This window comes from Bos mutus, chromosome 6 (assembly GCF_027580195.1).
Source record: "Bos mutus isolate GX-2022 chromosome 6, NWIPB_WYAK_1.1, whole genome shotgun sequence".
In the NCBI taxonomy this organism is placed as follows: domain Eukaryota; kingdom Metazoa; phylum Chordata; class Mammalia; order Artiodactyla; family Bovidae; genus Bos; species Bos mutus.
Genome location: NC_091622.1, coordinates 97,183,462 through 97,196,761, shown reverse-complemented (window position 1 = coordinate 97,196,761; position 13,300 = coordinate 97,183,462). Strand labels below are relative to the sequence as shown.

Genomic DNA, 13,300 nt, shown 5'->3' with positions numbered 1-13,300 from the left:
TAAATAGATTCCTTGCCCCCAAAACAATGGATTTATGTGCACAGAGAGATGATTTGAGGACGGCATTCTAGTGAGATCCTTGAGTTGGTATGGTGGACAAATGGTCCCTGGATACCATCTCCACTGACAGGCAGGAATCATTTGAAGCGTTCTCTCAAACAGAATCTCCTGATAATGGAAATGGAGTCTGTACCTTTGACGCAAAGTTCCTTTCGTGAGAGGAAGTATGGCTTAGAAATGTGCCCCTTTGATCCTTAGCCTCTCTTCTCACATCGAAGATGGTGGTGAGAAAAGGGAGGGTGGAAGAGAGATTGCACAGGCCTGCACTTGAGCACCTCCACAGCCTTGCAAAAGAGTTTGCTCTCAGGGCTCAGTTTTGGCTGTAAGATGGGGGTAACAGTAGTACCTGTCTCTTACAGCTTTTGTGAGGACATAATGAAAACAAAAAGGATGGGAAATGCCTGGCACATAGTATAGATTCATGATGACTCACGCCCTAGGCAGGAGCTACTCCAGTCCACCCCCTGCTTTCTTTTTTTTAAGGTGTGCTGGGTCTTTGCTGTGGTGGGCTCAGGAATTGTGATGCCTGAGATTAGTTGCCAGCATGTGGGACGACCTTAGTTCCCCAACCAGGGATCAGACATTTTGTCCCCAGCATTAGAAGGAGGATTCTTAATCACAGGACCACCAGGGAAGTCTGCGAACCTTCGCTTCTGTTGGCTTCATCACAGGCTGTTCTTTGTCTCCTCCATACAGTTCTTTCAGGCGGATGCAACAAGTTATCGATAGCCAAAAGTTTTATAGCAGAAAATAATAAGATGCTTGCAATTAAATGACTTCTTGATTCTAATTTTTTTATCATGAGGGTAAAATAGAACAATCTGCAGAATTCGGAGAAGTAGAAAGAAAATCACCCACCGTTCTAACACGTAAACACAACCGCAGTTTAGATTCTATAATATCTTCTACATTTATGCATACATTTGACATATTTTTACATGATGAAAGTCATACTGCTTATGTAATTTTATGTCTTGCCTTTTAACTTCAGATTATGTTAGGCACCATTATCAAAGGCTGCATGGGTTCACTGAGTGTCAGAGTTTATTTAACCATCACTCCGCGACAGGATATGTATGTCGTTTCCAATTTTGTGATATAAATGATGTTGCTATACAATTAGTAATGCTTTGGGACAATCAGACCTTAGATTAATTTGAAGAGCTCAGATGAGAAGGCAGAGGATCTTCTATTTTATTCATGAGAAGCGAGCCGAGTATAATAGTGTGGTTTCTCTGAGCATAAAAATAGAAAATTTTTTTCAAGTTTTCCCTTTTAAACAATGTGGTAATATGATTCATTAGGTGTATACTCGTGGTACATATGTCCAAAGACTATCTCTAAAGGCAGGCAGAAGAACAAAGACTGTTTCAGCATGTTCCCTGAATAGATGTCTGAGAACATCTATCATTACCAGTTCAGTGACCGAAGGATTGCAGTATCAGAAATCATTCATTCACAGTATCATTTCATGTATCATTGAGCTCCTGCTGGAAGTCAGAGCCGAGGATACAGTCTTAAAGATTGGTCTCAGTTCCCCCAGAGTTTGCAGACTAGCAGGGAACCCACAAATTAACTTACAGATAATTATATTCTACAGGGAGGAGACTGATATATAATAGGGTAGAGTAAGGCACCATGGGAACACAGAGAGGGGTCTCCTAGCCCACCCTGCAGGCTGGAAGGAACTAACTCCCAAGCCACGACCTGAAGGATGAAAAGTTAGATAAGGATGGGGGCAAGAATATTTATTATGCCTGTCACTTCATAGACATCTATCGAGCCCTTGAGTTTGGGAGCTTTTTACAAATCAGTTAACCCATGCCTTCCATTTTCCCTATGAGAAAACAAATAAACAAAATGTAAATAGAAAGTTGGGAATAGAAGTACTGTCAGTCTGTTGCACTACTATAACAAAAATACTGATGACCAGGTGGCTTACGCAACAGACACTTACTTCTCACAGTTTTGGAGGCTGGGAAGCCCAAGATCAAGGCACTGGAAGATTTGGTGTCTGGTGAGAGCCTGCTTCCTGGTTCCTAGATAGTTGTCTTCTTGTATTCTCACAGGGCAGAAGGGGCAAGAGAGCTCTCTGGGGTCTCCCTCATAAGAGCCCTAATTCTCTTCATGAGGGCTTCTCTTTTGTGACTTACTCACCTCCCGAAGCCCTTCATTACCTTGAGGATTAGATTTCAACATATGAAGTTTGTTGTTCAGCCGCTCAGTCTTGTCCAACTCTTTGCAACCCCATGAACTGAAGCCCGCCAGGCTCCTCTATCCATGGGATTCTCCAGGCAAGAGTACTGGAGTGGGTAGCCATGCCCTCCTCCAGGGCATCTTCCTGACCCAGAGATTGAACCCGCATCTCCTGCAATGCAAGCGGGCTCTTTAACACTGAACCACCAGGGAAGCCCTAAGACCCGATGCAGCCTCTCAAATAAATAATAATAATAAAAGAATCACTGAACTACAGGAAGAGAGCTACATTCATGAAGCCAGCTTTACCCATCCTGTCATTCAGGCCCCATTGAGGAGGCACATTCCTTAAGGAACAAGTCCTTGCTCATAGAGACGGGAGCTGGAGCAGTGGGTCCCATCACGGGTGGCGCTGCCACATCGGGTCTCAGACCTTGCTGTTCTGTGCCAAGTGGGAGGGGCATCTTGAAAAACAGAAGAAGATGCTCACTCAGAGCCCAGTCTTGTGCCATTTCAGCAGCACTCCTTAGAGAGTCCCTCTCCTGGATGGAATTCCCATCCCCTCTGTGGTCCTCTGAGGACAACAGTCCTTGTTCCATTTTTAGTGGCTGGGGTTTGCCACTGATTCCACTACCTCCCGGAGAGCAATGTTTGTGCAAAGAAACCCAGAGTTTTCTCAAACAGGCAATTGTGTAAATGAGAGACCCAGGATTTAGAGACTCCTCCTTCAGTCAGAAGGTTGCCCAGGTGGCACAATAGTAAAGAATCCACCTGTCGAGCAGGAGACCCGTATTCAGTCCCTGGGTTGGAAAGATTCCCTGGAGGAGGAAATGGCAACCCACTCCTTATTCTTGCCTGGAGAATCCCATGGACAGAGGAGCCTGGTGGGCTACAGTCCATGTGGTCCCAAAGAGTCAGACACCTTCAATCAGAACACAAGCACTGATCATTTTATTTATTTTTTTGGCCACTGTGTGTGGCATGTGGGAATCTTAGTTCCCCAACCAGGGATTGAACCAATACCTCCTGAAATGGAAATGTGGCATCTTAACCACTGGACCACGAGGGACGTCCCCTAGCACTAATATTACAGTTGATGGATCCACTGTGCTTGGTCATCCTAATGACAACCCATCAAAAGAAAAGCTTGCCTGACAGCCAAGCTTGCTCAGCTTTCCATTATACAGTCTAATAAAAGAGAGAAAATAGTGGCCTTAAGGGTAATAGGGCTTTCCTTGTGACTCAGCTGGTAAAGAATCTGCCTGCAATGTGGGAGACCTGGGTTCGATCCCTGGGTTGGGAAGATCCCCTGGAGAAGGGAAAGGCTACCCACTCCGGTAGTCTTGCCTGGACAATTCCATGGACTCTATAGTCCATGGGGTCGCAAAGAGTCAGACACGACTGAGCGACTTCCACTTAAGGGTAATAGGAAAGTGGCACAGTTCAGTTTTAGTTCCAGACTTTTCCTCTAAGAGGTCACTCTACCAAGGTGATTACAAGCAGGTACCTGGACAGCTTCAGGTTTTGCTCTGTTAAGTTGTGAACGCTGAAAGGGCAGGCATTAGGAGATGAGAGGGCTAGAAGCCAGTGGTGTCACATTTAGACCATGGCGGTTCGGGTCCCTGCCTGGCTCCTGTGCCTTCAAGAGCTGTGTTTGTCCTCGCAGGGCAAGAAGATCACAGAGCACAAAGGCTTGCCACCTGGAACCTCCTTCCACTTCTAGACCTTGCCTTAGGGTCCTAGGATCCTGGAATGCCCTGCCCAAGTGTCTCTGAGCTCACTTTCAGAGTCTGCACCAGCTTCTCCCAGGCTCTATCCTCCTGAAGGGAAGTGCATGAGCCCTAGACCAAGAGTCGCCATGTTGGTGTGGGGAGGAGCTTAGACGCCTGGGCCTGGATTTCCACACAAAGAAGACAGACGTGGGAAGAGAAGGGGTTAGGCCACAGCTAAGGGGCCCTACCTCTTCTCTTGGCCTGGACCCTGAAAATGTTGGGAGTGAGCCTAGAAGGGGCTACTCATAAGGTTGACAGTGGGTCTATTAGGTGGGAATTGTGTTTATCTTAGGATAGAAGTTCATTTCTCTCACATATGAAAGAATTGTACAGGTCCAGGTTATGGCAGCCATACAGAGCCAGGAGAGGACTGGATTCTTTCATCTTTCTGCTCCGTCCTTAGCATATGACTTTCCGTGTTTCATTCTATGGTCCAAGGTTACCACTAACGTTCCACCCAAAGGAAGGTGGCGGGGGGCTGGGGGTGGGGGGTGGGGTTCTGCTGTGTGTGTTTAGTCCCTCAGTCCCTGACTCTCTGTGGCCCCATGAACTGTAGCCCATCAAGCTCCTCCATCCATGGGATTTTCCAGGCAAGAATACTAGAGTGGGTTGCTATTTCCTCCTCCAGGAGATCTTTCCAACCCAGGGATCAAACCAGCATCTCTTGTAGTCTCCTGCATTGGCAAGTGGGTTCTTTACCACTGAGCCACGTGGGAAGCCCTTAGAAGAGATGAAAATGTGTAAATCTTGCCATTTCAGGAAGAAAGGCATTTGAATGGCTAGAATTGTTTTGAGGTCGATTTTACCTCACTTTGTCTCCTAATTTGTTATCGTTTGTCTTTTTTTTTTTCCTTTATTAAGGACACCAAATCTCTCGGTGATACCTTCCTTCTTATGACTTTGTTTTAGTCCTTTCTGTGTAAACCCCAAGTGTATTTCTCTGTTGGTAACATCACATAACCAAGACAGAGCAGTCAAACAACGAGTCTACAATTGACTCATCTTCACTTCTCTATCATCGCAGCTTCCTCTTCCACTTGGGGGATTCCCTAGGTGGGTGGGATGAATCACCTGGGAATTTACAAACAAGTTGGCTCCGTCTCTGTTGACCAAATCCATTGCTCTTTGGTTCTGGCTCCATGCTGGGTCTTGGGGAGTCTCTCTCCACCCTGAGTTCTTTTGCCTTGCGGCCCTACTCTAACTGTTGCTAGAGTGAGACAACAATTCTTGTCTAGAATTTAGTGACTTTGAATGGCTGAGCACATTGGTTGGCTAATTGTGTCTTGTGGAAAATTCTATAGAAATCACCCCCAAAGGAGAGATTCTAAATAATGAGACATTCAAACATCCAAACATGTGGATGAGATGTTGGGGACAGAGCCTTTCAAGCATAAACACCCTCTGTAGCTCCATTGCTCATCAGTCACTTGTGGTTTGACCACTGCCTGTCTCACTTGGGTCCTTGATCATCTTGCAAGAGCAGAATCAAACTGTCCCCAGGGTGAGCATCACTCAGGCATGCTGTATGCAGAGCCCAGCTCTTGGGCATCGTCTCTGCCCACTCACATCTCAATCATGAAAGTCTGTGAACGTCCCCTGTGGTTCAGTGGCTAAGACTTCGCAGTCCCAATGCAGGGGGGCCAGGTTTGATCCCAGGTCAGAGAACTAGATCCTGCATGCTGCAGCTAAGAGTCCAAACACAACTAAAAGATCCCCCATGCCTCAGGGAAGATTGAAGATCCCGAGTGCCACAGCTAAGACCTGGCACAGCCAAATAAAGATATGTTAAAAAATAATGGAAGCCATGAGGCACATGGGCTTCCCTCGTGGCTCAGATGGTAAAGAATCTGCCTGCAATTCTGGAGAACCTGGGTTCAATCCCTGGGTTGGGAAGATCCCCTGGAGAAGGGAATGGCAACCCACTCCAGTATTCTTGCCTGGAGAATCCCATGGACAGAGGAGCCTGGCGGGCTGCAGTTCATACGGTGGAAAAGAGTTGGACACGACTGAAGCGACTGATACCCACGTGAGACACATGGCTAGGGCATCCAGCCTCCTTTTCGTTTCTACGTGCATCACTTGTCATTCAACACTGTGTTTTGAATATTTGCTGCATACCAGGCTCTGCTCTAGATGCTGGCAATGGAACAGGGACAAGAGAACCAGATTCTGGACAGAACTTGCTCTTTCTGTCTAGAGCCCAATTTGGATTTGGGAAAGTGAGAAAGGAAGCCTCACCAGGCATCCACCTGTGGCCTGACTGGGTGTCTCTCTCCATGGATGCCTTGGCTGCTCTCTGTTCCACCTCTTCTGTTTCTCAGTCCTGTCTCCTGAAGCTGTTTCCAGCTCATGCCATCTTGTTGATGGGCCTCTTACCATCTTGGCTGTCTTTGTCTCTTTCCCTGCCAGAGGGCTTTGTTCCTTGGTGCCCTTCTCTGCACGAGGACATTTTCCCCTCCTCTGTCACACAGCATTCTCCCTTCTTTTGATGTTCCCCATGTTTTCCTCTCCTCCAGCCTCTTGAGAGAATAAAAGCCATTCAGCCTATTGCTCAGGCGTTTTGTTTTGATGGCGCGAGGGTTTTGTCCTCTTGTAACCTCTCCTTGCTCCATTGTCTTGCCCAGGTTTATTCTTTTCACACGTTCTTTGTAAACGTTCCTTCTCCTTGAATCTTTTCTTCCACTTGAGCGCTCAGTCGTGTCCGACTCCTTCTGACCCCGCAGACTGTCGCCCACCAGGCTCCTCCATCCATGGAATTTTCCTGGCAAGAATACTAGAGTGGGTGGCCATTTCCTCCTCCAGGGAATCTTCCCAACTCAGGGATCAAACCCACATCTTTTGGGTTTCCTGTACGGGCAGGTGAATTCTTTACCACTAGCGCCACCTGGGAAGCCCTGTGAGAGACAGCCTGTCTCTGGTTAACAGCTTGGGCCCTGGAATCTTCTCTCCCACTCTGTCCTCACTTTAAAACTGTCGCATCTTGGTTTTCAGTGGCAGTCCCTGAGGGTACCCAGTGTTTTTAACTCTAGAGACAGGGATGAGCATCTGAAATGCCTATGAGATTGTGTATGGATGTGCCACTAATGCTTATGACTGGATGGTAAGAATGTCATTCATTCCTTTTTTTAAGTAACCATGTAATTTATCATTTTTTGCCAAACTTGTATTGCTTTTAACAATAAAGTTAAAGAAAAAAAAAAAACTGTCGCATCTTATCCGGGCTCTGTAAAACTTTTAAGAATGAAATAATTTATTTCTTTGAATAACTTTCTTTATATCCAGCTGTCGTTGACGGGAGTTAAAATTCTGAATTTCTGAGGTCCAAGGACTTGATAAAAATCAGTGGAAGAAGTTTGAGCTGTATTCAGTCAGATCCCTTTTGTTAAAAGTCAATAAGGAAGAGGTGGAACAATCCCAAGCCAAACTTCTGGCCTTTCCTTTAAAAACATTTTTATTGGGGTATTGTTGCCTTACAATGTTGTTTTTGGCCTTTCTAAAGAGACTCTGCTGTGGTCAAACACCTGGATGATACTCTGGAATACAGGACAGAGATGATTCAATATTGATGTGGCAGAACCAACAAAGTTTCCCTGTTTTAGTGGCTAAAAATTTGGACAGGGGAGAAACCGTGTGGCCCATAGTTCAAGAACTCATTTTGACTTTTTAAAAATTTCCAAGTGAAAATGTCTATTTGTTTGCCTCTATAAGAGGTACTTTTCCTACTAGAACTTTGGGAGAACTTGCGCGCGCGCGCGTGTGTGTGTGTGTGTGTGTGTGAATACACACATCAACCGCGTTAGTATCATTTTTCTTTCCCCACACTGACCATCCATGTCTATGTGTGAAATTCCCCTGCAAGATGAAGAGACAGTGTCTCGAACGTCATCTGAATATTCCAGTCACGAGCATGTTAGACATATTAATCAGTAGGTGTCAATGGATTTTTGAACTGCTGTTTGTAAAGTGTTATCTTTGCTTCATTGCTGATGGCAATAAGGCATCTTCTTGTATCTTTGAGTCAGTTCAGTAGGCAATAATAGCTGCTGTTTATCCTGGTGGCTCAGATGGTGAAGATCTGCCTGCAATGCAGGAGACCCAGGTTCAATCCTTGGGTCTGGAAGATCCCCTGGAGAAGGGAATGGTTACCCACTCCAGGATTCTAGCCTGGAGAATTCCATGGACAGAGGGCTACAGTCCATGAGGTCGAAAAGAGTTGGACACAGCTGAGCAACCAACACTTTCACCAACTGCCTACTGTCTACTTACATCATGTCTTTGTTATTGTTGTTCAGTCTATTTCTGATCCTTTCAATAACTCTGTCATGTAAACGATGATACCTGGATTCTGTTCTTGAATTCTAAAGATTCAGGCTCCCCATGGCTTTGATTAACCATGTCGAAAAAGAAGAGCACAGTAAAAATTCTTCAAAATAAAAAGAACGTAAAGAAGAACAGCCCATATATCTGCACAAAATTATTCTTTCAAAATCACTGTGGACGGTGACTGCAGCCATGAAATTAAAAGATGCTTGCTCCTTGGAAGAAAAACTATGACAAACCTAGACAGTGTATTAAAATGCAGAGACATCACTTTGCTGATAAAGGTCCATCTAGTCAAATTTACAGATTTTCCAGTAGTTATGTACTGGTGTAAGAGTTGGACCATAAAGAAAGCTGAGCACCAAAGAACTGATGCTTTTGAACTGTGGTGCTGGAGAAGGCTCATGAGAGTCCCTTGGACTGCAAGGAGATCCAACCAGTCCATTCTAAAGGAGATCAGTCCTGGGTGTTCTTTGGAAGGAATGATGCTAAAGCTGAAACTCCAGTACTTTGGCCACCTCATGCGAAGAGTTGACTCATTGGGAAAGACTCTGATGCTGGGAGGGATTGGGGGCAGGAGGAGAAGGGGACGACAGAGGATGAGATGGCTGGATGGCATCATGAACTCAATGGACACGGGTTTGAGCAAACTCCGGGAGATGATGAGGGACAGGGAAACCTGGCATGCTTCAGTCCACAGGGTCACAAAGAGTTGGACTTGACTTAGCGACTGAACCACAAATAAAATATTAATATGCTCAGTTATGTCAGACTCTGCAACCTCATGGACTGTAGCCCACCGGGCTCCTCTGTCCATGGAATTTTCCAGGCAAGAATACTGGAGTGGGTGGGCATTTCCTTCTCCAGGGGATCACTCCAACCTAGCGATTGAACCCAATGTCTCTTATATCTCCTGCATTGACAGGCAGAATCTTTTACCACTGCACCACCTGGGAATCTACCAAAACTAAAAAGTCTTAGTTAGTTTTCAAAATGTAAATGTAAGTTTTGAATAATTACAGAGATGTCAAAGCAAAATTAGAATGACATTTGAAAGATTGACAAAATGAAAGACATTTTGGTGCAAGTAGATAACATTCTCACTAATATTTAGACATTATCAATTTCTGGCTCTCTTTCTAGACCATGTAGAGATTAGTCTTTTAATATTTCCTTGGAATAAACAACCCTTCAAGTCATGTATATGGCTCCAGTCCCAAAGTTTCAGCCTGCAGAGAGAACATCCACAGCCTTTCTAAGAGGCTTCTAGTTAATCCTTATTTATTATCTAGAAACTTAACTTTATTACTATTGGCTTATGCATCAGAGAGGCCCTTTTGCCTTTTCTTTGCCTCTTCTTTCCCATATAGTAGGGGGAAAAAAGTGGGGAAAGTTTTTCATAACAGAAAATTCATTTCCTAGTTATTATTTCTTCTAACAGTTAACTTAGAAAATTTCTCCAACTTCTGAGCTCTTAAAATCTGCACATTGTCTTTAAAAGATATTTTTAGCACAAAATGTAATATAAATTCAATGCAAAAAATTCAGAAAATGCAAATACATTTTGTAAAAAATAAAATAATATGTAGTCCTTCCACTCAGAAAAACTTAGTTGAAATTTTGCTGTATAGCCTTCTAAAGTTTATTTAAAGCACATTATGCTGTTCTTTCTACAAAATATATCCATACTCTATATACTACTTAAAAGTGATTAAAATAAGAAAAATATATTTAATATTTCCATTAATTATTTCCTTTCCAGCCTATTTACTGTGTGTGTATCCTAATTTCCATTTGATATCATCCTTCTACCCAAAGAACTTTCTTTACTATTTCTTGTAGCGCAGTTTTATTGGCAATAAATTCTCAACTTTTGTTTGTCTAGAGGTCTTTATTTTAATTCCATCTTTGAAAGATATTTTTACTGAACATAAAACTCAGAAGTAACACAATGTTAAAGCAGACTTTCCAAACAACAAGATGTCAGTCTTGCCTTGTACAGCATCTGAGAAGTCTGCAGGAATTCTTAGCATTATTCCTGATCTAGCTCCCTGACCAGGATTAGATCCGGGCCGCTTGCACTGGGAGCGCAGAGTCTTAGCCATTGGACCACCAGAGGTCCATAAACAAGCTCCAGTGTTAGTCACTCAGTCGTGTGCGACTTTTTGTGATCCCATAGATTTTAGCCCTCCAGGCTCCTCTGTCCACTGAATTCTCCAGGCAAGAATTCTGGAGTGGATTGCCATTTCCTTGTCCGGGAATCTTCCCGACCCAGGAATCAAATCCGTGTCTCCTGTATTGCAGGCAAATTCTTTACCTTCTGACCCAGGTCCTCATGTAATGTTTTTCTTGCTGCCTTCAAGATTTCTTTTGTCTTTGGTTTAAGCATTTTGACTCTGCTGTGTCTAGGTTTGGTTTTGTTCTATTTTTTTGAGTAAGGGCAGAGCAGGAGAGTGCTATCCTGCTTGAGAGTCTTTGAGCTTCCTGGAACTGTGGCTTGTTGTCTTTCATTAACTTTTTTTAATTCATTTTTTATTGAAATATATTTGAATCACAATACCGTTTATTATAGGATACTGAGTATAGTTTCCTGTGGTGGGAGCTTGTTGTTTATCCATTCCAGATATACCAGTTTGCATCTGCTAATCCCAGATTCCCACTCCTACCCTCTTTCATCCCCCCAAGCCCTTGGCAACCACTACTCTCTCGTCCCCTAATTCTGTTTCATTTTCATAGATAGGTTTGTTTGTGTCCTATTTTAGATTCCACATGTAAGTCATACTGTCTGGTATTTGTCTTTCTCTTTCTGACTCACTTCATTAGTGTGATAATCTCTAGTTGCATCCGTGTTGCTGCAGATGGCATCATTTTTCTACTTTCTTATGGCTGAATGTGAAATGTACCACATCTTCTTAATCCAGTCCCCTGTCGATGGCCATTTGTTTCCATGTCCTGGCTACAGTGAATAGTGTTGCTATGAACATAGGGATGCAAGTATCTTTTTGAATTATTGTCTGGATGTATGCCTAGCAGGGGGATTCCTGAATCATATGGTAATTCTATTTTTAGTTTTTTCTGAGGAACCTCCATACTGTTTTCCACAGTGGCTGCACCAATTTACGTTCCCACCAACTGTGTAGGAGGGTTCCCTTTCTTCCACGCCCTCTCCAGAATTTGTTAGACTTAATTAATGATGGCTGTTCTGACCAGCATGAGGTGGTATCTGTTCTGACCAGCGTGAGGTGGTATCTCATTGTAGTTTTTATTTGCATTTCTCTAATAATTTAAGATGTTGAGCATCTTTTCATGTGCCTGTTGGCCACCTGTATTTCTTCTTTTGGAGAAATGTCTCTTTATGTCCATTTTTCATTTGGGTTGTTTTTTGTTGTTGTTGAGTTGTATGAGCTGTTTGTATATTATTTCATTAATTTTTTAAAATTCCTGGTCATTATATCTTCAGATTATTTTTGACCTTGTTTTCTATCTTTGTCTTTTTCTAGGACTCTAATTACACAGATGTCTTACTGTTTCATGTTCCACAACTCTTGAAAGTGCTGTCCTGTTTAATTTAACTCCTTTTTATCTTTATATTTCAGTTTGAATAATTTCTGTTGACATATCTTCAAGTTCATCAATTCTTTTCTCAGCTATGCCCTAACAATACTCCCATCAAAGAAATTCATCTCTGATACTGCTTTTTATGTACAACATTTGCATTTGACACTTTTGTACTTTCTATCTCTTTGCTGAAATTTCCCATCTGTTCATGTATATTGTCCATCTTTTCCACTAGATCCCTTTAACATGTTAGTTATAGTTATCTTAAAGTCCCTATCAGATTGATACAACATCTGGATCATCCTTGAGTCTGGTTCTATTTATTACTTATCTCTTGATCATTTTTTTTCCTTGTGCTTTTGTGTGATTCATAATTTTTAATTATATGCTAGACATCATGCCTGGAAGAACAGAGAGACTGAGGTAAATACCATTTATTATTGAGAATGGGCATACTTATTCTTTCAAGCTGTCAGTGTTGGGGGTGTGTGGCAGAGGGTGGAGGCTGAGTGAGTGAATCAAGAGGTGAGCTGGATTTGGGTCTCGTTGTTGCTATGGTTACAGTTAGTGCACCACAGATTTCAATGGGTGGTTGCTGTTACTGTGTGTGTGTGGAGTGGAACCTGGGGTGCGAGAGGAGTTTTCTAAGCATTTATTCTTTACCCTCAGCGTTCAGCTGTCTCTGCACACCTGCACACAGAGTAGATCTCTCTCATACTCTTGTCCTCACCCCAGTGATTGGAGGAGAGGAGCGCTCACTTCTGTTGTTTGTCTCTCTGGGCATGGCTTGTTGTAGAGGTAATGGGGTTTCTTTGTTGTCCGGGCCCTGCATCAGTCTTAGGCAAGCCTGAACCTTGGGGTTAAGGCTTTCTAAGCATTCCGGCCTTTCTCTGCAGTGAGACACCTGCTTTGGAGCAGTGCATAAGCCAATGGACAGAAGATTTTTGCTTCCACCCTTCGCTAAGCTGCAGTGGCTCTTTGATTACGTCTGGGGGAGAGAGACTCCTTCTCCTCCCTTAGAGAAAAGCAAGTTTTGCTTTTATTCTTCTCCCAGAAGCAATGGACTTCTGCCTGGTCCTAGAGGCCAGAGGGTTTTCTGCCCTCCCCACAGGAGCTTGAGATTTTTGCTTTGCAAGAGAAGGCTCTGGGAAAGAAGATGAAGCTAGCTTGTCTCCCAGCAGCTGTTTGTCTGTGTCACCTCCTGCATGTCTGTGAAGTGGAGGGGGCCCCGCGCCAGTTTCCTCCTCTGCCTCTAACCTTTCTTATGAACACCCAGTGACGGTCTGTAGAAAAGAGCTTGAGAGTAAGTGCGAGCTCCCTCTTGTCAGAGACTCTAAGCTATTCCACATTGACACACTAACCCACCCTGGGCCTTTAAGTTGAATGTTTAGCTA

The 13,300-nt window shown here is 43.7% G+C and overlaps 1 protein-coding gene across 1 annotated transcript in view; it reads left to right on the top strand.

Annotated features, from left to right (window-relative positions):
* SCD5 (stearoyl-CoA desaturase 5) overlaps nt 1–13,300 on the top strand; it is a 175,809-nt gene that overhangs the window by 130,948 nt on the left and 31,561 nt on the right. The gene's annotated exons all lie outside the window — the stretch shown is intronic.